Source organism: Protopterus annectens, chromosome 2.part1 (assembly GCF_019279795.1).
Source record: "Protopterus annectens isolate FY-2018-M chromosome 2.part1, PAN1.0, whole genome shotgun sequence".
Classification (NCBI taxonomy): domain Eukaryota; kingdom Metazoa; phylum Chordata; order Ceratodontiformes; family Protopteridae; genus Protopterus; species Protopterus annectens.
The window spans coordinates 646,173,047-646,197,484 of record NC_056729.1 but is presented as its reverse complement, the minus strand read 5'-3'; the positions used below and the strand labels follow the sequence as shown (position 1 = coordinate 646,197,484).

Here is a 24,438-nt window from a genome sequence, read left to right as displayed (position 1 = left end):
TTAATCAACATGACAGATCTACTGTTGTCTACCAACATATTCACAGATGGGCTGTAAACCAAGATCATCAAAGGTCTTACCTTTGCTATGCAAATTGTCAGTGATTGCCTGTATGCTTATTTGCAGGAGGCTGAGCAGCACAATCTTAGATCACACAGTGCTACATGTCTTGTTACCATCTTATTTGTGACTAGTAACATAGCAGTTCTATCTTAAAAATGTGAGATATTTTTAGCCAGGGACAGAAAGACTAGTGGTCACCCCTAAAATCAGCATCATGTGAGAAACATGCATATGCTTCAGTTTTAGCCAGTGTGTTTACCAGGATGCCATCCTTCATGTAACACTGTATGTTTAAAATGCATATTACTACATAACATCCTGAAAATAATAGAAGGTGTAATAGATAAAACAGTACAAATGTTTATCTGGTTATCTGGTGGAGTCTGTTTGGGGTATAAAAGTATTTATGCAAACACTTCCAGGCAAAAATCCTAAATCTTCTAGATTTTGTTGCATTTTAGGAGCCATATATACACAAAATCTACTTGAATGCAGGGGGGCAAGCCCCCCTGCACCCCCACACCCCCCTACATTAATACTCTCACTCCAAGGTCGCACTACAGTGAGGAATATATGGGATCCGGACACATGCTTGACTAGCATATGTCCGAATCACAAAAAATCGAACACACATACATGAAAGCACTTAACATCGACAAGCGCTTCCGTGTATGTGTGCCTGTTTCGTAGATCGGACTACAGTGCAGGTAAGGGAAAATTCCCTTTTCCCCACTGTAGTGCGATCTCGGAGTGAGAATAATAAAGTAGGGGGGGTGCAGGGGGGCAAAGCCCCCCTGCAGAAACGTAGATTTTTTTTTTGAACTACACATACACGGAAGCGCTTTTCGATGTTAAATGCTTTCCTGTATGTGTGTTCGATGTTTTGTGATTCAGTGAGTATATAATTTACAGCAACAGAGTTTGTTTTATTTTATGTCCCAAAAAAAAAAAAGCACTGTCTTAGAATATTCCACAACACTGATGTGTCCCTTTCTGGTTCCATCAGGTACAAAATAATATCATCTGCAAACAAAGCTAGCTTTTCTTGAACACCATACCAATTATATCCTGGAATTTCTCAGTCCTTTATTTTCTTTGTCAGTAGTTCTAAATATAACACAATAACAAAGAGAAAAGTGGACACCCCTGCCCGGTTCCTCTGTTCAGACATAACTTATCAGAGATGAATTTTCCCACTTTGATTTTTTTTGTGTCCGATCTCTCATATATCCTTTCAATTAACCTTATTTTTATACCAGGAAATGCAAATGCTTCCTTTACTCTACTCATAAAATCCCAGCTTATTCTGTCAAATGTTTTCTTTGCATCAAGACCCACCAATAACTGTGGTATTTTCTTTCATTCTGCTTCCCTATGGATCAGCATTGTTCTATTAATGTTGTCAAATGTGTGCCTCCCCTCCACAAAACCACATTGGTCCACATCTATCAATTTTGACATCACATTTGCCATTCCTTTAGTCTTTATAGACATAAACACTTATAATCATGGTTTAAAACTGGATTGGGCCTATGTGAAGCTGGATCAGGTGGGTGTTTATTGCCTCTAGGTATTACAGACACCACAGCTTTTTTTCAGGATGTTGATGCTTCACCTCCTTTTAAAATTTGTTAAACAAAACCTTTCAGATCTTTATCACTTTCTTTCCACCCAACTTTCAAACTTCCACTGGAATATCATGTATTCCTGGAGTCTTTCATGCAGATTGGTTATACATCACTATTTTTGTTTCACCTCCTCCTAACTTAACTGTTAGTTTTTAGCCTAATCTGCCTCTAACCTTGGCATATTTAAGTCTTCCATAAATATTTCCATCTGTGCTTTTTCTTGATTTCCTCACTTCTCTGCTTTATATACATTTTCATAAAATTGACAAAATATTTCTAATACCACTACAAAATCTCTGGTTATTTTCTTGTTATAGGCTCCCTAAGTTTGACAACAACCCCTTTTACTTTCCATTTCCTAAGTCATTGAGGTGAAAGTTTTTGTGCTCTGGCGTTATCAGAAAACAATTCCATATCAGCAATCTTTCTAAACTCATGCATATTATCCAGGTACACCCTTATTTTCTCTTCAGCACTCACAATTGTTCCTCTTGTTCTGTGAGATTCCCCATATTTTGTAGTATTTTATCCTTTGTCAGCCCCTCTAAACAATTCCTATTACTTCTTAACCAGAGCTCTTTTTCTTTTATTTTTCTTTTATTTCTGTCCAATTTTTAAACTCCACTTTCATGTTATCCCACTCACTAGCTATAACTTTTTGAGTAAGTCACGATTCCTTTGTTGAACAAAAACTAAACCTCTTTCACAAATGGGTTCACAAAAAGTACAATAATGGACTGTAAAACTGAGGGCAATATATATATATATATATATATATATATATATATATATATATATATATATATACATATATATATGTGTGTGTGTGTGTGTGTGTGTGTATATGTTGGACTCTGTACTGTCCAGGAAAATGTCATGTTAGTACTGATGCACCAAGTAGGTTATGTTTTTCTAGAAAGGTCTATAGACCTGGATGCAATTGATCAGATCTTGTTGTTAGTTGTCATGGATTGTATACAAGCACATTCTGGACTAATTAAGCATTGGTCAGCCAAGGATATAAAATTATCTCTAATGCATAATAAAAGATCATCCAGAAATAAACTAAAGTGTGTTGCATACTTTTTCTAGAAGGACAATCTTAAGTGTTAGTGATGGTTGTATATCTCATAAAGATCACTATTGCAAAATTTGTGTATCTGATTTGGAGTAATTTAATAATTTCATCGTATCTCCTGATGATCATGCAAGATTTCTTGGTGTTCTAAATTATCTCCCTATTTGCAAAACTTCCCTTACTTTGGATTACATTAAATACCCCTCAATAAATTGGGACATGTATATCTCCAAATGTAGGATATGTCTAAAAATTCCTGGACTTAATAAACAAAACTTTCCATGAGTAGTTGACAAATAAACTTAATAGAGGACACAGCATTCTTGATCTAATTCTTACAAATATGACTGCCCTTTGCACTTCTCATCTGATATCAGTGTTCTGATATACAAGAAACTGATTTTGTCTGGCAGTTGGCTTAGAGGATTAAGGAGCTGATAACGAGCTGTGTCCTGTGGTCCAGTGGTGCAACGTTTAATTCCCTCAGCCTCCATTCCCTAACTGTGTTACTCTGACCAAGTCACTTAACCAGTCATTGAGGTCTGAAAAAGGTCCATGGCAATAAGTGCTCTTACCCTGGAAAACAAATAAAATAAAATAAAAATATATCCTTCCCAAGTGAAATCTGACAAATTTATGACCTTCTGATTTAAACTACCAAAAACTCCTGCAAAATGAAAATGTAATCAGGGACTTGGGCTAATAGCTCCCTCCCTTTTGACTATTATGTGACAGTGGTTGTCAGGAAATCCTTTCATTTTACCCAGCTAATTGCCAAAGAGTTAATCATACCCTTATATTCAGCATTGATCAGGCCAGTTATCAAGTGTAATGACCCCTTTCACATGTATCTCCCTAAACATATTAAACAATTAGAAAGACCTTAAAGGTTCCTTACCAAAAAAGATCATAGGCTTAGAATCCCTGAGCTACTAAAAAAGTCTGGAAGCGATATCTATTTATTTAGTGTTTTATAGACTTTAGAAGAGAGGTCTTTATCTTTCTTACTGTGCCAGTGGAGACCCCATTGTTCCAAAACCTTTGTTTCTCCACAAGTCCAATATTTCTACTAGTACTAGAACCAGGGTCCTAAATCTTCACCAACCGATAACTAAAACATGGTAGACGGGCAGGTTTATAACCCAGACCTTCCCAAACCTCTGAAATAAACTTTCCTTGCATTTTAGGTTGCACAACTCACTAACTTCTTTTACACATAAACTAGATGATTGGATAGCTATCCACAAATTTACTCTGGAATTTACTGGTATGGACATCCTAGAGAAAGGAGGTCCACCCTGAAGGAGGGTACTGGAAAGTATGAAAGGTCATAAGACTCAGTGGTGTTAGAATAGCTATTAATCTATGAAGTATTTGCAGGAGGCATTATTTTCAGGAACTTGTTTAGTATTCTAGAGGCAGAAGCCTGAGAAATAACTTTGGTGTCCACTTTTGGTCTCTGAAAGGCTCTAGTACCTAAGTTAGAAAGCACTGTACATATCTTGGTCTCCATAGGGACAGAAAGGCCATGCATTCCTGAAGATCCTATATGTGGGTGATGCAAATCAGCTAAGCTCTGTGCAGTGTCCTGTTCTACAAGGAACTGATCAGTCCTGGTCAGTAAAGTTATTACACCATCACCCTCTTTATTCATATGTGCAGGAACTGACAATACTAGTTGCTGTTGTATGCTGGTATTTGACTGCTGCTGTGATCATGAGCATTTCTGCAACCTGCAGCTCCAATATTTTTGAAGTGCTTTGTCCTTATATAGCCTGGTGAATGTTGTAGCACAATCCATCCTCCCTTGACAATGAATTATGACTATGTTCAGATTATATACAACTGCATGTCATTATAGCTTCATTTCCCTACCCACTTTCATCAGTCATTTGCATGTGCACTTTGCTCACTGTCTCATACCATAACATAAAACTATGTATGATACTAGACTGTCATTTCCTGCACAGCTACATACTGTATTGTAGATAACTTGTCTATGAATTCCAGCTATATTTTCCTTGGTTGTAAAGCAAATCTGTATTTGTTAACAAATGCACCATCCTCAGTTCCTAGATTACCTTTCTTAATTTCTTTCAAATGGCCTGTTCTTCTCATCTCTTAAAACACATTTCTCAGCCTTGATGGTGTGCCTCCCTTGGGACCTAATTTTGACTTCTAGTCTTCTTGTAAAGCTTTCTTTTAAAGTAACATTGCATTTTAACCCTCTGAATGGGAATCAATACCTTTTTACGACTTTGTTCTGGAAATTGTAACAAAACCTCTCTTTAAATGGTATATCTCTTTAAATGGTATATTCAGTACCTTAAAATTCCTTGATTCGAGCTTTATTCTTTCAGTGGTTGTTACTTCAACTAGGAGTGATTTGAAGCTGTATCGTATAATATTATGGGTTGCCAGCCCTACACCTTTTTCCTAGTGTAGCTTGTTCTGCTTATTCTTCATTCATGCCTAAAGACATGTTAGATATAACCGTGAGCCAAAAGATTCAGCTTTGCTCCTTTTTGTATCATTCCAAAGATCTAGGGTGCTGATTTTTCATGAAATGAACTCCAAGTAGTAATTATTTGCATATATGTTACCAGGAGCCAGGAAAGAAATTGAAAAACTAGGCATTTTTGTTTCATTTATATCCAGTAAGTTGGATTATCCATTAGGAAAACAAACTATCTTCAAACAAAGAGGTATGTGCATTTGGGTTTTTCTGTAATTCATGAGATAAGCTTCTACAGGGCATAGTCAAAGTGCCTCCTCTCCTATATGTAAGGTAGCCAGTCTTTATTTCATACATTTCCCAGCATTTCAAGTAAGACATGTTCTTCAATCTCAGGGGTGGTTTTTCTACAGTTATTTTCCATGGTATGTTTGCAGGGCCTCCACATGAAATCTGAATATAAATTTATTATCCTGCTCATCTAGTTACAGAAACTCAGATCTTGATTACCGCTTGAATTGTTCGGTTGTGGAAAGAGCTTGCAACTATTTTGTGAAAGTTATCTTCAGCAGTACATTCCTCTCCTGCCATGAGAGTTGCTTAACTTTCACTAGATTTCCCATGTTATATATTACACACATATATATATATATATATATATATATATATATATATATATATATATATATATATATATACACACACACACACACACATTATATTTATATACATGATATAAATATATATATATATATATATATATATATATATATATTTTATATATATATATATATATATGTGTGTGTGTGTATTTTATATATATATGTGTATACACACGCGCACACACGCGCACACACACACACACACACACACATATATATATATATATATATATATATATATATATATATTACTTCTATTGAAAGCACTTCTCTTCTCCTGTAGTGTTATTACTGTTATACTTATAAAGTGTGCTGTATTTTTCTGCTGGCCTGTCTTATTTTGCACCTCAACATGTCAGAAGTTTCAGGCTTCAAAAACTTCTCAGAGTGTGGGCACAAATTACCCCCTCAGGACCCACACATGAAATGTGTCTATTGTGTTGGTATGGCTCACCTAGACACAGACTGCCAGTCTTGTGCAGCCTTCAGTGCGAAGTCTCTGCGAACATGACAGAAAAATCCATTTTTAAGGGGTTCCTTCCAGCTCAGACAGGAGCTAACTCTTCACCATCTCCTTCTACCTCTTCTAGCAAAGAGAAGGAAAAAGCTATGGCAAAATCTTAAGACAAAGAAAAGGAAAGAAGCAAATCTCCAACCAAAAACCTTGAAAAAGAGATCACTGGAACTGACCACAAATGTCAGTCCTCACCCCAAAGTACAAAATGTAGAACCAACAACCCCTCATCCCTGCAGTCTTTTTCCAATGACTCACTTTCACTAAAACCAGTGACATCTCAGCTTCACATTGCAATACTGCAAGCAGAGATGTTCTCAATCATCCTCGTTTGCATCATCGTCTTGCTTATCTAGTAGTCTTACAGAGATGGACATCGACAGGATGATGAGGAATTTTTGAAGACACAGATACAGCTTGGGGTTATCCTGGCACCGTCCCATGGTAAGGTGCTTAGTGCTGGCCATCTTAACCCCTCCATACAAGATTTTGCACAGATCCAACCTTTGGCTTCAGGTTCATTAGAATTGATCATAGCCATAAGTCCTTTGTGGGTGTCAGAGCTTCTGGCATCTTCGACACCAACTATATCCCAATCTCTCTCTCAATGCCAATACCGTCAAATCAAGATGAGACTTGAAGCCAGATCCAAGCTTCAGGGGAGTGATTCAACTCCGAGGTTCGCAGAGTTGTCTCTTCCCCTTGGGGCCTTGGTTCTAGATAGCTCAGGATCAAGATCTTTTTCAGAACCGAAGCTTATTGGCACAGATTTTATTTTTCTCCTCGGAGTGGAGGGAATCATCAGAGCTGATAGCAGCCTTGGCTTTTCAAAGCTTTTGAAAGGGTTTTGGCATCTTCCAAAGGAAAGGCAGCTACTCCTACTTCAGTTCCACCCAAACCCCACTAACAATCTGCTTCTTCTCCTCTACATCCATTCATACGGGGACAGTCAGCACCGAGAATTTCTTAGGAAATTTGCTTTGTCAGTTCCCCGTCTGACTCTGACCCTTCTGCTGAACCCCCAGAAAGTGTTTCCAGAAAACAGACATGTAAGCGGAAACATAAGACTCATCACCCGAGTCTTTCATAGAAGATACTGACTTAGAGGAAGGAGAGGGTTCCCCTCGCTTCCTCTCTGAAGATGTCTCCATTGGAGACATTCTAGAATTGATGAAACAGAGAAAAGTTTAGTCATCCCAAGACACTTTTCCAGATGAGTCAGTATTCTTGGAGGTTTTTGGTTTTGGACCAACTTTGTCTTGGATGGTACCACCCTATAACCCTCTTATAGACCTAATGGCTCAACGGGCATGGAAGGACCCCAATGTGGTGGAGTCCATTCCAGGGAAGGCCGGTTGCATACTGTCTTCCCCATCTGATAGAAAGCATTGGAGTAAGGGACCACACATAGATGCTATGGTGGTGGTGGCAGCCACTAACAAAGAGCTATTGAAGGAAAGCTATTCTATCCATCCCCATAATAGAGAGTTAAGGGTGATGGATAGATATGGAAAGTGACCTTATGCTTTAAAAGATCTTTGCTCTCAGATCACTGAACTATCATGCTCATCTTACGAGATTTCAGAGAGATTTGACAAAGGAGATCACCAAGTCCCTCTCAGGAATACTGCCACAGATGTTCAAAAAACAGCAGACTCAGCTTTCAACCCTTCAGTCTTCTTCTAATGTGACCCTGTATCTGCTTTCTAATGCAGCTGATGGTATGGCCAGAACAGCAGGCACTAGCATCACTACTCCCTGCCTCATTGGATGCAACTGTGTGACTTTCCAGAAGGCTTTAAGTCATCTTTCATTAATGCCCCATATGATGGTTCCACCTTTTTTGGACATAAAGTAAAGGGTGCATTCACCAGAAGTCAACAAGATGGCAAGATACTCTCTGCAGTGGGAGTATGCTTCTCCACCTCACAAACAACATTCTCCAAAAAACAGAGACCAGGGAAGAAGAGATGTTTCTGCAAATCACAGAGTTTTTTCCATGACTCCCAAGGAGGAAGACCTTCCCATGACAGAGTGGGGGAGGCAATTTTAATGGATGACACCCAAGAGGCAGAGACAGACTGCAAAATCAAGACTTTCAAGGTCCCTTTTCTGAGAAATCCTTTCATTGCCCCTGAATGGTTCGCCAACTGCTGCACTCTGCTGGCAGTCATGGGGCATCTCTCCTTACATCCTCAAGCCTGGCAGAAGGTAACATCAGATTCCTGGGTGTGAAGGATAATATCCAGAGGGTACTCAATTCCCTTTTTACTTTAAACACAAAAGAAAATGAAAGACCCCGTTGTTCTACCCAATCAGTGGAACTTATCAGCCATAAAAATTTCAAAGCTGCTTGAAAAAAGAGTCATCCAACCAGTCCCCCACTACAAGTTAGAATCTGGAGTCTATTCCAGGTTCTTTTCAGTACCAAAAAGGACTGGGGACCTCAGGCCTATTTTGGATCTAAGTCACCTGAACAAATTCATAAAACAGACAAAATTCTGTATGGTCATGGTTCAGTCCATTTTACCTCTACTGAGGCAAAACAGTTGGATGTGCTCAATGTCAAAATAGTGAAGCATTTCAGGAGATATCTCCGCTTTTGGGGGGAATCCAATAATTTCCAATTCAGAGCCTTGCCATTCAGTCTTACCACAGCCCCCAGAGTGTTCACCAAGACCATGGAAGTTATAGCGGCACACCTGTGTCTTCAAGGGATCTGGATCTTCCCATACCTAGATGTTTGGCTCCTCACTGCCCTCACTAAGCATCTCCTATGCAGACATCAATACCATGAACTTCAGTTGCTTTAGAACCTAGGAACTTCATTAAATCTTCCAAAATTGGGAAAGAGACTTAGAAAAAAAGGAGAATAACACCTCAGAAGCGCAGTGCCTTCCTATGCTGCAGTGCAGTGTCAGTCCTGAAAAAAAGAATACAATCACCTGGTGTGGCAACAAAACCCCAGTCTTCTGATATTCCATCATATCTGATTGGGAATTGCAAAAGGATTGGCTGCTACAAAGCAGTTCATCTAATAGGCCAACTCAGTGTATCACAAGACATGCTGAGCAGCAAAATCTCAGTGATATACAAGTGTTAGCTGGATACAGCAGATTTCATCTACATAATCTTTAAGTCGGGTCTTTATGGATGGATTTGTTTGTTTCTCAGAAAAATTTTCATCTTCCAAAACAAGGATTCCACACCAGAAAGCTTGAGTGACAGGCATGTTCGCCTTTTTATTGGACCAGTGAGTAATATATGATGCCTTAATCCCAATGTCTTTGAAAGCAAAATAGGAGAGGGATCATCTTATTGCCTTAGCTCCAGGTTTGCAGGGAAGGCCATTTATGTAGTGCTGCTGCAAATCATATCCAAATCTCTCAGGAAAAGACTTCTCAACTTTCCCCGTATTGGAGAAATGGTCTTTTTCAGACCTGATTTATCCCTGCACAGTATGCCCCTATTTTTTAAAGTATGACCATATTTTTAGGCTTGATTTACTCTTTCTCACAATTTTATGACCCCCCCTCCCAGTCACACAGGAGTTTAAGGCTGTCTAGTACACAGAAAACCACAGTACATGACCAGAATACTAGTGGCGAGAATAATTTAAAGAAAGAGGACTAGCATCTTAACAATTTTCTTTTTCTGAAGTAAAAATAAATGACCTGATCTGGTAGAATTTTACGATACAGTTCATTAAAATCTACAGATTTAACACTGTCTGTTTGATAATGTGTATATTCTGCCATCACTTATGTCAGTCTGTTTTTTTAACCATTGAAAGCACCCAGTCCGAAGGAAACCAATGACGCACCGTGAAGTAAAACTATTTAATATCCACAATTCATGCAGAGTACAATATTAAAGACAGAGTTAAGCACTTCCATTCATTGTTACTAGGAATTTCATCAGAAATAAAAACTTCAGACTTTAAAATGCTTTTAAAAAGACCTCACTGAGACATCACATGCTCATAAAAAACAACATTTGCACATATACAATTAACCAATCTACACTTCAAAATGTTTTTGAAATACATGCTTTGGAGTAGTGTCCCACATTTCCTACTGGAAGCACGAAGAGTTATGTGCTATTAATTATTAAAATTTTATGCTGATTAGGTTTCAACGTTTTTAGCTGAATGTTCCTATTTATCAAAGGCTTATGCTCATATTTACAATGTCTGCAGGTTGAGATGTATGCTCTAAAAGTTGCTACAATCTACACTACTGTTATTCCAGCAGGGGAGGAGAGTACTATATCCATGCATGACTTACTCCAGGCTGCCAGAGTGGATGACTGACCTTTGATTCCAAACAAGACAAAGTTATTTTAAGGGGTTATGCAAGTAATAAAGAAAGCCCAAAATCATCTACCAAGAAAGAATATTTAAGTAAATTACATAGAATAAACACTAAACATTGGATCTGAGGACAATACCAATCCTTGATTTGCCACTCTTTCTCATATTTTTAGACATTCTCATCTATATATGCTTTGAACTTGATCTGGTCTTTGGTCAAGATGCATGCAGCAGCATTACCCCTATGGTTGCTATGGTTCACACTATTAGACTGTTTATTTTCAGTTAAGCCTTTTTTTTTGCAGTCAAAGAAGCATTGCTCTAGCTAGGGATTTGAGTTTTATGCTGAAGAAATTAAATTTGCTTCCATAATTTGCATTTGGCTGACATAAAATGTTTATCTCAGAAAACCATATTTTTAGCAGCAGTAATATGATAGAATAATTTCATAGGTTCATAGCTGTGTACTAGGCTAATGGCCCTGGAGCCTTTACAAGCCTAGCCCAAAAAGAATTTGCTCTAGCAGTGTGCCACTCGATGTTAGTTCACAGTGCCTCTGTCTAGTAGGGCAACTGGAGTGATCCCTGAGGTGAACTTTCTGTTACCCATCCAGTCGTCAAGATTTCTCTTGAAGAGGTCCAGCAAGGTACTCTGCTTGACATGAATGGGAAGCTTATTCCAGAGTATGGGGAGTCTTTGGGAGATGAACCTGTCCCTCCAACATGTTCTGTTGATTGTGGTAATGAAGTTGTGATCTCTGGAGCGTGTGGTGTGGGGGGATTGGGATTTCTTTAAGTGTAGCATTTCAAGTAGGGCTGGGTCAGACATGACTTTGTAAGTCAAGCAGAGTTCACCTCTAAGTAAACGATAAGAGAGAGAACAGCTGAAGTTTCTTGAGTCTGTCCATGTAGGACATGTGTTTAAGGCCTAAGATCCTATTTGTGAGGTACTTTTGTGGCCCCTCCAGCTGTTGTAGGTGTCTGGTCAGACACATGCCAAATGGGGCATTATATTCGATGACTGGTCTAAAGAGGGATGAGTAGAGAGGGATGATGACCTCTTTCTTCCTGCATGTGAAACCTTTGGTTATAAGATGTGCCATGTAGAAGGACTTTCTGACCACAGTGGCAATGTGGTGGTCAAAGGTGAGGTGGCTGTCAACCTGGGTGCCCAGATCTCTTATGGCCCTGTCAGCATTTAGTGGACATGGTAATTCATGGGAACTGAGTTCTTTCCAAAGGAAATGAGAACGCATTTTTTGACATTAAGCTTAAGGCCATGGTTCTGACACCAGTCACTGGTCTCAGAGAGGCATTTTGTAGGATATCTGCACCACTTGGGGAGTTGATAATGACTCATAGCTTGCAGTCATCAGCAGACTTGGTCAGCCAGATTCCCACTGTGTTGGCCTGAATTTCTGAGAAGTAGATGCCAAACAGGAGAGGGCCCAGGACTGAGCCCGGTGGGACTCCACTCGTGATTGGTCGACAGTCTGACTTGGAATCCGCAACTTTCACTCTGTCTGTCCTGTCTGTGAGTCAATTTGCAACCCACCTAGTGATATGAGGATCTATGCCTAGTTTGGTGAGTTTATCAATGATACTTGAGTGGGGAATGGTATCAAAGGCCTTGGCCAGGTCAAGGTAGGGTGTATGCACTGCCTTACCCTCATCCACAGCCTTGGTGACTACCTCGAGGAAGTCAACCAGGTTCAGCAAGCAGGATCTCCCCTTGACAAAGCCAAACTGTGTGGGTTCAAGAGTTTGGAAATTGCCTCTATCTTTGTTAAGCAGGTCCATGGTGATGCGCTCCATAGCTTTGCATACCAGACTCATCAGGCTAATGCAGTGATAGTTCCCAGGGTCTGTAGTTGCTCCCCTTTATGGAGAGGGATGAGTGTAGCAGTGCACCATTCATTAGGGACAAAGCCTAAGGTAAGGCTGTGTTTGAAAAGGGCACACAGGTGTGGTGCCAGTTCATTTTGTAGCTCATGTAGGACTCAGCCAGGGATGTTATCAGGTCCCATGGATGCTGTATTCTTGGCTTTGGAAAATGCAGATTTTACCTGTGCCACAGAAATGGTGGGTGTACCAGGCTTTCTTCTGGTATTGTGATAGGGCCTTTGTGGGGGGTGGAGGAGTAAACTTGGCACCGAATCTGTTGGCCATTATGTTGGCTATATCTGTTGGCTCATTATAGGAGGTACCATTGTACAATAATTCAGAGCAGATCTGAGTATTGCCTTGGAGGTTCTTAATATAGCTATAGAAGGCTTTGTGGTTGTTTTTGGTGTCAGATGCAATTCTGCCATCATAACTGGCTTTAGTGGATTTGATAAGGGATGTCAAATTTTTGTTCAGTCTGATAAGGGAGTTTTTCCAGTCTTGTGACTTCATTTTTTTTTTTTTTTGCAACAGTTTCTTCCTTCTGTTGTAGAGTTTATTGATGGCTAGGGACCACCAGATTGGCTTCCTTTTTTTGGAGGAGAGCATCTTGGTTCTGTTTGGTATGGCAAGATCCATGCATTTGTGTACATGCTCATACATTGCATTGGTGTATGATTCGGCAGTCATGCAGCTATTTTCCATTGGCATGGGTGCCGAGAAGTTAGCCACCTCTGTTTTTAGGAGCCCAAAGTCAGCTTTGTAGAAGTTTTTCAGGGTAGTCACCTTAGCAGGGGCTGTAGGTGAGATGGAGATTTCCATGGTGATCAGTTTGTGGTCGGATTTGACCAGTGAGGAATTGACTATAGGTGTGCAGCAGCGGTCTCCAGGTTGAGGATGTTGCTTCCTCTAGTGGGGGTCAGAATGAGCTGGTCAAGGGCATTGGAAATGATAAATTCCAGAAAGTGTTGGACCTGTACATTGGTACTTGAATAGTTTTCCCAGTTGATGGAAGGGTAGTTAAAGTCACCCAGTATGAGAGTATTGGGTTAGACCTTGATAGATTCCAGGGTGCTTAGGAACTTGGAGTGAGAGTCTAGGGACATGGTTGGGGTTCTGTAGCAGGCTATGACTTGTATCGCCATCTTATCCAGTGTTTGTTGTACCTGAAGTATCTTGGATGCATTATGCTGGGCTACCAGTCTAGAGGTGTATGTATCCTTTATGAATATGGTGACACCACCGCCTTTGGAGCTTCCGGCTGTAATCTGGGGCCAAAAGGTATGAAATGAGTTGTAGCCTGGGAGAGCAGTCCTTAATATGTATCAACCCTGTGTGGTTTTCCACAAACACATGGATTCTGTAAATAATAAATATGTCCTCCTTGCCAAAACTACTCTCTGAGAAAATTGTTTATATTCAAAAACAAGAGAATACAGCATAAATGATAATACATACAGTAAATATCCATGGACAGTTTGCATACTACCATGAAGAAAAAGTTGCTTTCAAGAAGACAGCAACATTTGGTTCATAACACATTTCAATGAAAAAATAAACCTGTCCAAATTAAGTAACTGCATTTCTTTTTGCTATAACTATGACATAATATTCCTTGGGATATTGAGGATATACTCCCACTAGATCAACTACTACCTTGCAGGCATTTTTAAATGTTTCCGCACAAGTTATCTATATCACTACTGTTTGGCAGGGGGTATCCAAATCTGTCAAGCACTAAACACTGGATTGTCATTCTCAATGAAGGATCAGTTTGCAAGGACTCCCTAAATAAAATGCTATGACATCTGTCCACTTCTTCAGGATCATGTAGTTGATACTGCTTGAGATGCTGCAAAATCACAAGTACTAAATTCTGGAAAACGTCTTCTACAGTAAAACAATACAGCTCAATGAGATATTTTGCTTAACAGTAAATCTTTGATAAATAAGTATTACAGTAGTTAAGTAACACATAACTTCCTGCATAATACGACTTGCTTTTATTGTATATAGTTATGCATTGCACTATGACTTTGTTTAACTTTTTATAAAGCTTACAATTCTTTGTCACATCATAGACTTGGAGTCAGAGACATGTGTGATAGAGCTCACCTTTAAAGGTGATTAATTAATTCCTTACTAAAAGAATTGAAGTAAAGCAAGCCTGTATCTATTTTTAAATAGGCTAACACAAAATGGACATCATTGAGGCTAGGGCCACATCCGACAGAATCTTCAAGATAGAGGCATAGATGCTTCTGGAAAACTTTAAACAAAGACAGAGCAGAAGTAAAGTAAGAATACCCATGCTGTAAATACTAACTGCTGTAATACTTATCTTTAAAAAGCTACTGTTAAAGTGAGCACCCCATTAAATTGCACTTTGCTTTTTGCCAATCTTGGACTAGTCATCTTTTTTCTGACTCCCTTCACTCCCTGTATTCCTGCTGGCTTTAAGGAACCATACTAAAATTATGATGGGAACAATGCAAACCCATAAACCTGTGAGCACTAAACTAGGACAGACAAAATGTGCAACTGCAGGAAGTGTCAGACTATGTAACATGCTATAGCAATGGAGACAGCAAAGTAGGGTGGGGCAGGATACAGCACGCACTGCTGTCTGCTTTGACATGATAATAATGATGAGCGATAGGAGGAGATGGTGCAACAACTTCTTTACAATAAAGTAGCCATGGCAACAAAGCAGTGACAGCCTGCATGAAACACATCCCACCTCCCTGCATCCAGTTTGGACAGGGATTCTTCTCTCCCTCCAATTTCTTTGGCTTTGACCTTTTCAGGCCTGGTTTTCACTCTAATCTCTGAGTTCCTGGTGGGTCCTAGCTGATGTTTTTGTCAACATCAATGGAGCAGTTAATGTTGACCATTTTGGATATGGCTGGTACTCAAAGCTTCAGTTCTTCAGTGTCAGCACATCTGTTGGTGGCAGCTGGCATTCATCATATTGATCAGTGCTGCAGCAGGCTTAGCTATATGGATTATATTCTTCCGAGGATATAACAGCTGGACATCAGTATCCATTTTCAAGCACCTTCAGATCCATTCTATTTATGTGCAAGAACATTAGGCTTAATGGTGAAACCCATAATGTTAAGTTGTCAATCTCGCCTTCATTTTTGCTGGATGGGTTCGGAGCCGATCCTCGGCTCTGACTCGGCCAATACTAAAGCTCGAGAGCTATTTTTACCAGCTCGAGGCTCCCCTATATCCCACAATGCTAGGTGGTAAATACCCAGATCTCGTTTGCCGCTTTAGCTACGAGGTGCTTGTTTCTACCGGCTCTGCAGGTTAGTGACTTTTTATAGTGGTTAAAATTTAAAATCCCCTTATTTTTCTTAGGATAGTTTCTCACAACAGTTTATTTAGTTATTTATCCCTAGTTTCATTTGGGTTCCCCTAATTGTTTTTCCCGTTTATCCCCTGTTAATTTCCTTAGGCCTTCGGGCCCTCCTCCCTTCCCCTTAGTCATACTTTATTGTGGGAGTGGTTGGCTTATTTTTCTCCTTTCTTTAAAGGTGTGTCTGTGTGTGTGTCTGTGTTTTACAGCTCTTTAGGATGTCTAAAGACTCCAAGGTCTCAGGCTTCAAGAAGTGTGACTCGTGCTGTTAGAAAATGTCTCTGACAGACGGTCACACTTCTTGTGTATATTGCCTGGGACCTTTGCACCTGCAGGACTCTTGTTCTGTCTGCCACGCTTTCAGTCCAAGAGTCCTGCAGGAATGCAAAAATAAATTGATACTTCGAGGCTTATTAAAGCCTGAAGGCTCCCTGACCCAGACCACGTCAGGAAAACCTTCCAAGCCTTCCAAGGCGTCGGCTTCAGCTTCGGAGCCGTCCGCTAGTGGCTCTAAGGCTGCTTCGACATCGACTCTGTCTGGAGCCGATGTTTCGAAGACTAAAACTGTTACCTCAGCTCTGGCTGAAGCCGAGAGGTCTGAGACTCAGACGGCTCCGATAGTTTTGTCGGAGCCATCTACTAGAAAGAGGTCAAGATCCCCAGCCATTGGCTCTATCCACTCGGCTCCGGGATCTCCACTCTTATCAGAGAGGAGCCATAGGTCCCACTTCTCTCGGTCCTCCAGACTGTCTGACCATGACTTAGAGAAGGTGGTGAGCAGACTTCTCAAGTCCCAGGCACTGGCCCAAATACTGTATAGCCCTACCCAACGGTCAAGTCGCTATACCCATCCCTTCCTCAGTTCCTCCTCCGATTCCCATGAGTTCGGAGCCGGAGCTTCTGGGAGCCGTGACTGTCGATGCGTCAGAGCCAATACTTCCACTTTCGGCTCTGTCATCGGCTCCAATCTCGTCCTTGGAGTGATCTGGGTGCCAGGCTTCCCTCGTCGGCTCCGAGGGGGCGAGTGGCATTAGACCCTTGTCCGAGCCCGTTTTTCCTCTCGGAGCTTCGGCGCCGGTGAGCTCGGCCCCGACATCGGCCTCGGAGCCGTCCCTTTCGGTGCCGGGAGGAGTCCTCGTCTCTTTGGAGCAGGGATCTTTGGCCTCGCCTGATCGGGGCGCCTTCGAGGTCATGCGGAGCGTGCTAGACCCGGTGTCTGCTCCATGGTCGGCTCCCTCAGCTCCTCCCTCTACAATGCCTGCGATGGTCTCTACCCACCCTCTCGTCCCAGACCGTAGAGAGCCAACATCTCAAGTTTCCCCACTGGGAATATCCTCCTCTTCCGAGGCTTCTCCTGATCCTTCAGGGGAACCCCCTCAGAAGAAACAATGCAAGAGGAAGCATATTGACTCCCCCGAGTCTATCACCTCGGATACCGACTTGGATGAGTCTGAAGGGTCCCCACGGTCCTCCTCTGAGGATGTCTCTTTTTCAGACATCCTTGAGATCCTTAGACAGAGGGGGAACTGGTCCACCCTTAACCCTTCAGAGGACGAGTCGATGTACCTTGAGGCTTTTGGCTCTCGCCCTTCCACCTCCTGGGTATCTCCTCCCTTTGTCCCCCTCATGGAAGTGGTGGCAAGGAAGGCATGGACAGCCCCTGATACAGTGGAACCTATCCCACGAAGGCCGTCCAAGTTTATTACAGCTCCTAAGGACAAAGAATTCTTATCCAAGGGCGTCTCTGTTGATGCTATGGTGGTGGCCGCAGCCACTAAGAAGGAATTAGCTGATCCTTCGGTACCTATCCATCCTCCTAATAAGGAATCTAGGACTATGGATAGGTACGGTAAGCGGATGTTCTCCTCAGCGACCTTTGCTATGCGTTCGCTGAACTACTTGTGTCACTTCACCCGTCTTCAGAGAGATATGCTCAAGGAAATGGGTGATGCTTTGCAGGATCCAACAACTGAGGGGTTTCGAGACAAAATGAACTCCCAGTTGGCAACCCTGAATTCAATCATCAACTCCTTTCCTATGCAGCCGATGGGGCAAGTAGGGCCGCTGGCACAGGTGTAGCTTTGCGACATCACGCCTGGATGCGGCTTTGTAACTTTGTGGACCCTTTCAAGGCATCCTTCACCAATTCCCCTTTTGATGGTACAGCGTTGTTTGGACCTCAGGTGAAGGACACGTTGACTAGGTGCGAACAGGATGGCAAGACTCTCTCTGCCGTGGGAGTCCAGTTTTCTACCCCTTCTAGACCGTATCCCAAAGGTCAGAAGGGGGGGGGGATGTGGTTCCGCAAATCACAGGGAGTCTCGCCTGATGCACGGAGTCGGTTCCCCTCTAGAGGCAGAGGGGGGAACAACAATAGACGCCGCCCTAGGGGCAGGGGGGGGGTCCGCAAAATCAAGGTAGCAGAGAGACTCTCTCTGACAACCCTTTTCAACATCCCTGAGAAGCTGCCCGACTGTCCACCTTCGGAGGCAGTCGGGGGAAGATTATCACTGTATCCAGAAGCCTGGCTTTCTCTCACTCAAGACAAATGGGTACAGTCGATTATTTCCGAGGGTTACAAAATTCCCTTTGTCCACACCCCATCTCAACCAAAAGGGCCCCTTCCAGACATTCCACCTGGTCTAAGGGAACAAGCAGCGTTAGAAATATCAAAATTGCTGTCAAAAAGAGCTATCCAACCAGTCCCGGCAGACCAGCAAGGATCCAGAATCTACTCCAAATTCTTTTTGGTTCCAAAAAAGACAGGGGACTAGAGACCAATATTGGATCTCAGCAGACTAAACAAGTCTGTAAACAAAACAAAATTCCGGATGGTCCTTCTTGGATCAGGACAGTTGGATGTGCTCAATAGACCTTCAGGATGCGTACTATCATATCAAGATGCACAGACGCTCCAGAAGGTTCCTCCGCTTCCGGCTGGGAGCCAGTTTTTATCAGTTCAGAGCCCTGCCCTTTGGTCTTACTACAGCCCCCCGAGTGTTCACCAAATGTATGGCAGTGGTCACGGCTCAGCTGAGACGACAAGGATTCCAGGTGTTTCCATATTTAGATGACTGGCTCCTTACCACTACTACCAGGTGTCAACTTCTCATATCCAGAGACTACACCATTCATACTTGTCAAGCTCTAGGCATTTCCATAAATTTCAAAAAATCTGCCTTGTTGCCTTGTCAGGCAATTACCTTTATAGGCGCCACCTTAGACACAATTCATCTTTCCGCGAAACTAACAGAGCAAAGAGTATCAGATATCCGCAAACATGTTCACATTCTTCTTCAATGCAACAGGATCAAAGCCAGGTTTGTCTTGAAGGTTTTAGGTCTCATGGCAGCTGCCATTACACTTCTTCCCCTAGCCCGCTTTCACATGCGGATCCTCCAGTGGATGCTGTTTTCTCAGTGGTCCTTCCAACAGCTCCCAATGTCTCACAGTATTCTGCTGACCCAATCATGCAAGAAGCATCTATCTTGGTGGATGACCTCCCCTCAAGTTCTTCAGGGCAGGTCATTCGTTCCCCCCCCCCCGGTTGCCACGGTGAGAACGGATGCCTCCCTGATCGGTTGGGGGGGGGCATTGTCAGGGCAGGATGGTCCAGGGCACATGGCAACCTTTCGAAAGCCATTTGCACATAAATGTCCTGGAGATGAGAGCAGTACTTTTAGCGTTGCAAGCCCTTCAGCACTCTCTTCCCACCGGGACTATTGCAATTCAGACAGACAATATGTCTGTAGTATGGTACATCAACAAACAGGGCGGAACCAAGTCTTATCCCTTATGTCGAGAGGCACTCAGACTTTGGCAGTGGGCGATCTCATCTCAGCGGTTTCTGATAGCAACGCACATCCCCGGGAAGTCCAACGTGATAGCGGACAAGTTGAGCAGGGCCATACTCATACCACACAAGTGGTCTCTCAAACAGTCAGTGCTGGAAGAAATTTTTCAGAAATGGGGCCGACCTTGCTGTCATCTTTTTGCTACTCCCCAAAACAGCAAGTGTCACGATTTCTTCACCCTCTTTCCCCTACCAGGTCAACCCGCCAGGGACGCTCTAGTCCACGATTGGCCCCGGGGACTTCTGTATGCCTTTCCCCCCTTTCCACTGATCTCTCAAGTAATTCAGAAAGCAAGCTACCGCATTGAGAGTCGACATGATCCTCATTGCCCCTTACTGGCCTCGTCAGATATGGTTTCCATTCCTTCACCGGTTTCTTTTGGAGCAGCCTTGGCATCTGGATCCAGTGCCAGATCTTTTGACCCATCAATTGGGTCAGCTGCACCACTCTCTCCCTTCTCTCAACCTCACAGCTTGGTTGCTCCACTTCCTACCCTAGCCAGGCTTCCTTTAATTTCCCATTCGGTCCGTAACATCCTTATAGCCTCCCACAAGTCTTCTACAAGAAGGATTTACAATAGCAAGTGGAAACGTTTTTCCTTCTGGGCAGCAACTAATAACATAGACCCTTTCACTGCACCAATCCAGTCTATACTAGACTTCCTGGCAGAACTTTTTCACCCAGGTTCTTCTTCGTCTACTATTAGAGTCCAATTGGCGGCTATATCTAATTTCCATGTAGGCTTTTCAGACTCCAGCATCATGTCCCACAAACTTTGCAAAGCCTTTCTAAAAGGCATCTTTTTGCTCAAGCCCCCAATTAGAGACCCCCCACCTCAGTGGGACTTAAATTTGGTTCTAGCCTCCTTGATTCCCCCTTGAACCGGCTTCCTGCTCTCTGAAATTGCTTTCATGGAAAACCCTTTTTCTAGTAGCCATAACATCAGCTAGACGGGTATCTGAACTTCATGCTCTTTGCAGTCGTCCTCCATACTTAGTTTTCCACAAAGACAGGGTGTCCCTTCGGACCAACCCTTCCTTTTTACCCAAGGTTTCTTCTGAGGCGAATCTGAATCAGACAATCGACATTCTAGTTTTCTTCCCTAATTATTCCAACAAGGCAGAACAAAAGTTACATTTCCTAGATGTTCATCACCAGCTTCGTTATTATTTGGATAGGACTAAACAGTTTAGGAAGTCTAACCAGCTATTCCTATCTTATGCGGAAGGCAAGATGGGCCTTCCAGTTTCCAAAGTGTCCCTTTTGAGATGGCTGGCCTCTGTAATTTCCTTCATTTATGAACTCAGACACCAAAAGCTACCATCACAACCTAGAGCTCATTCAACCAGGGCGTTAGCTATGTCTGTAGCATTTCAAGACAGACTGCCCATAAATTCCATCTGTCAAGCAGCTACATGGGCTTCTCCTCATACCTTTATCTCACATTATAAATTGGATATGGCCTCCAGAAACCAGGCTAACTTTGGTTCCACCATACTCAAGAGTCTGTTCCGATTAGCCACCCAGGATAAGGGTGCTAGGGACGCGGTCCCATCCAGCAAGAATGAAGGCGAGATTGACAACTTAACATTGAGAAGTTATGTACCTACCATAACGTTCCATGTTAGTTGTCTTCTTCTCGCCTTCTTTCTTGCGTCCCACCCTCCATCCCCCTAGCCTGGAGAGTCCGAGAGGATCCTTAGGATCTTCTATCTTCCACAGCGTCATTCACCTCTATTGCCCCTGATTGATAGTTCTACAGGTAGTTTCTATAGAGGTGGATTTCATTTTTCTCTGTCTCTAGGAGACCAGCACTGCTATATTTTCAGCTATCAAATGAGATCTGGGTATTTACCGCCTAGCATTGTGGGATATAGGGGAGCCTTGTGCCGGTAAAAATAGCTCTCGAGCTTTAGTATTGGCCGAGTCAGAGCCAAGGATCAGCTCCGAACCCATCCAGCAAGAAAGAAGGCGAGAAAAAGACAACTAACATGGAACGTTATGGTAGGTACATAACTTCTCATTTCTATTTCCCTGAGCAAAGTTTCATCTGAGAAATCAGGACACAGCTCAGGATTCAATGTAGCCACATTTCAGACCCTTGATACCATCATATCAAAATATCCAATGCATGCAGATCCTGTTTTCACTGGTGGTTGCACATAGCAGACTCCTGTCTAGGCAGCCCTTCTACTTTTATGTTCCTGCTGCAATGATTACCATGAATACCACAGTCTTGTGGTGAGGTGCACTATCAGGACAGGACAGTACAACTCTGTGGTCTCAGGCTGAGGGCAGCCTACACATCTATGTGCTGAAGATAAGACTATTACTTCTTACCCAATAGACTCTGCAAGTTTCTCTCCCACACAGAGTCCTAGCCATTCAGATGGACAGTATGATCACAGTATAATACTCATTCATATCCCCTTTGTCAAGAGGCCATATGAGCCTTGAAATGAGCTATGGCATCCAACTGCTTTCTAATAGCAACTCATATTCCAGGATACACCAGCCCTCTAGTAAACAGGCTTAGTCATTGCCTAAACATGTCATATGAGTGATCTCTAAACATAGCAGTAGTGTGGAAGACTTTCTGTAAATGAGGGAATTCTTGCTGCAGATGATTTGCATCCCTGACTAATTCCAAATGCAGAAACTTGTTCTCCTTTATTCTACTACCAGTATAGCAGCTCAAGACACTCTTCTCCAGACTTAGCCACAGGGAGTTTTTTATGCCGTTCCTTTATCCCTTATTTCCCAAGTGTAATGAGAAGTGAAGACCAACACGTCCAGCATGATTCTCATAACTCCTTTTGGAGCTCAGTATGTTTGATTCTCACTGCTGTTACCCCTTCTGTAGAAGCCTCTCTGTATGGGTACTCCATAACCTTCCTGTCTCACCCATTTGGCAAGCTGCAGCCAGAAATTCATGATTTGAAGTTAACCACTTGGTTTCTTCTGTTTCTGTGTGCCACTTTTTACCCTCCCAGGATTATCTGATCCTTATTTCTGCCCAGAGACCTAACAGAAGGAAAACCTATACATGTAAGTGGACTAGGTTGTAACTTTGGCTACTACACTAAACTTGGATTCTTTTTCATCTCTAGTTCCTTCTGTCTTAGAGTACTTAGCTCAGGTAATTGATTCTATCTGAATCACTCTAACATCAATGTTTGTTTTACAGTCATACAATTTTTTTTTCATCAGTGTCTTCATATCAATTCTTCTGCATTCTTAAAAAAATTGTAAGACTCCTATTAAATAGTCCCATCACATCTTGAAATCTGAACTTGATGCTCAGAAATTAACCCTACCTCCATCTGGACCAGCCTTGTCTGGGGACCTTATAATTTTTCACCTGTAAAACTGCCTTTTCATTGTCAATTACTTCAGCTAGATAAATTTCTGAACAACAGGATCTCTGTATTGATCCCCATTGATCCGCATTTGTAGCTTGGCTCTGTGACACAGAGGGCTAGAGCCCTGACTGTGACACAGTTAAATGGGGTTTGATTAACTGCCCAAGGAATAGAAGAGTCAGATGTGGAGGAAGAGAACTGTAGGGATGTGACTTGCTTCCCTGTCTGGGAGGGATGAAGAGAAGAGGGTTGCAGGCAGTTGTGGAAAACATGAGGATGCATGATTTCCGTGGTGGAGTGTGATAAAACTGTTTCCCATACTTCAAGGTTGAGGGAAGGGCTGTTTTATGGGTGTTTCTTCCAGAAATGGATGACCATCACTGTCAGTCCACTGCATGGCTCCCTGCACCTACCTGTACTGAATGCACATGGCAGGACAGGGTTACGTAATGTAAAAAAAAAAACACCTGATGGCTGTCTGAATGATGGCCTTCACCCCAGCAGTAGGTAATGAATGGGTCAAATGGCCAGGAGAGAGCTGATAATCAATGGAAATTGGGGGCAAGAAGTGCAAAGAAAAATTAATTTGTGCCTAAAGTGTCCATGGAGTTATATGGAGTTAAACATGAATCAAGCTATTAATTATCCATTTTTTCTTTCCTATTGGCTCAGAAAAGGAGTGTGTCTTCACCATTGTTTAGACATGCCTATGCAGCTGATGTTCTGCCATCCCAGAATGAAGTTCATGAAGAAGGACAACCAGCTAGTCTCCTATTTGGGTAACACAGTAGGACAGAAGGTCTCTAAGGTTATCCTAGCTAAAATAGGACAGAGAGTTTCTAAGTTCACACTGGCTACACAGTTAGTGGAATGCAACAGATATTGTTTTATAAAGTATGGCAAGCTATTCCCCTGGACACCCAACTGTCCAGTTTACTAGTGCAGCAAACCCAAAGATTTATTTGATAGCATGCCTTTGTATGATATTTCTGTGGCTGCAAGTTGAAATTGTCTGCATACTTTCAATAAACACTATAAGCTGAACATTATTTTGAAGGAATGGTCCTCCATCAGAGCAACCATATTACCTGATTCTTTCATGAGACCACCAAGGAAGGAAGGCTGTGTTAATAGTCACAGAGGGCTGAATCATCCTAGATACAGAAAAATTAAGTACTTACAATAACAACAGATCTGGATGATCCAAGTCTATCCTCTTCAAGAGTACCACCCTTCAACATCCTGCTTTGTCTATGACATGAG

General features: G+C 42.2%; 1 protein-coding gene across 1 annotated transcript in view; it reads left to right on the top strand.

Moving 5' to 3' along the window:
• The window catches only part of EFHC1 (EF-hand domain containing 1), an 856,688-nt gene that overhangs the window by 748,160 nt on the left and 84,090 nt on the right, over positions 1–24,438 (top strand). The gene's annotated exons all lie outside the window — the stretch shown is intronic.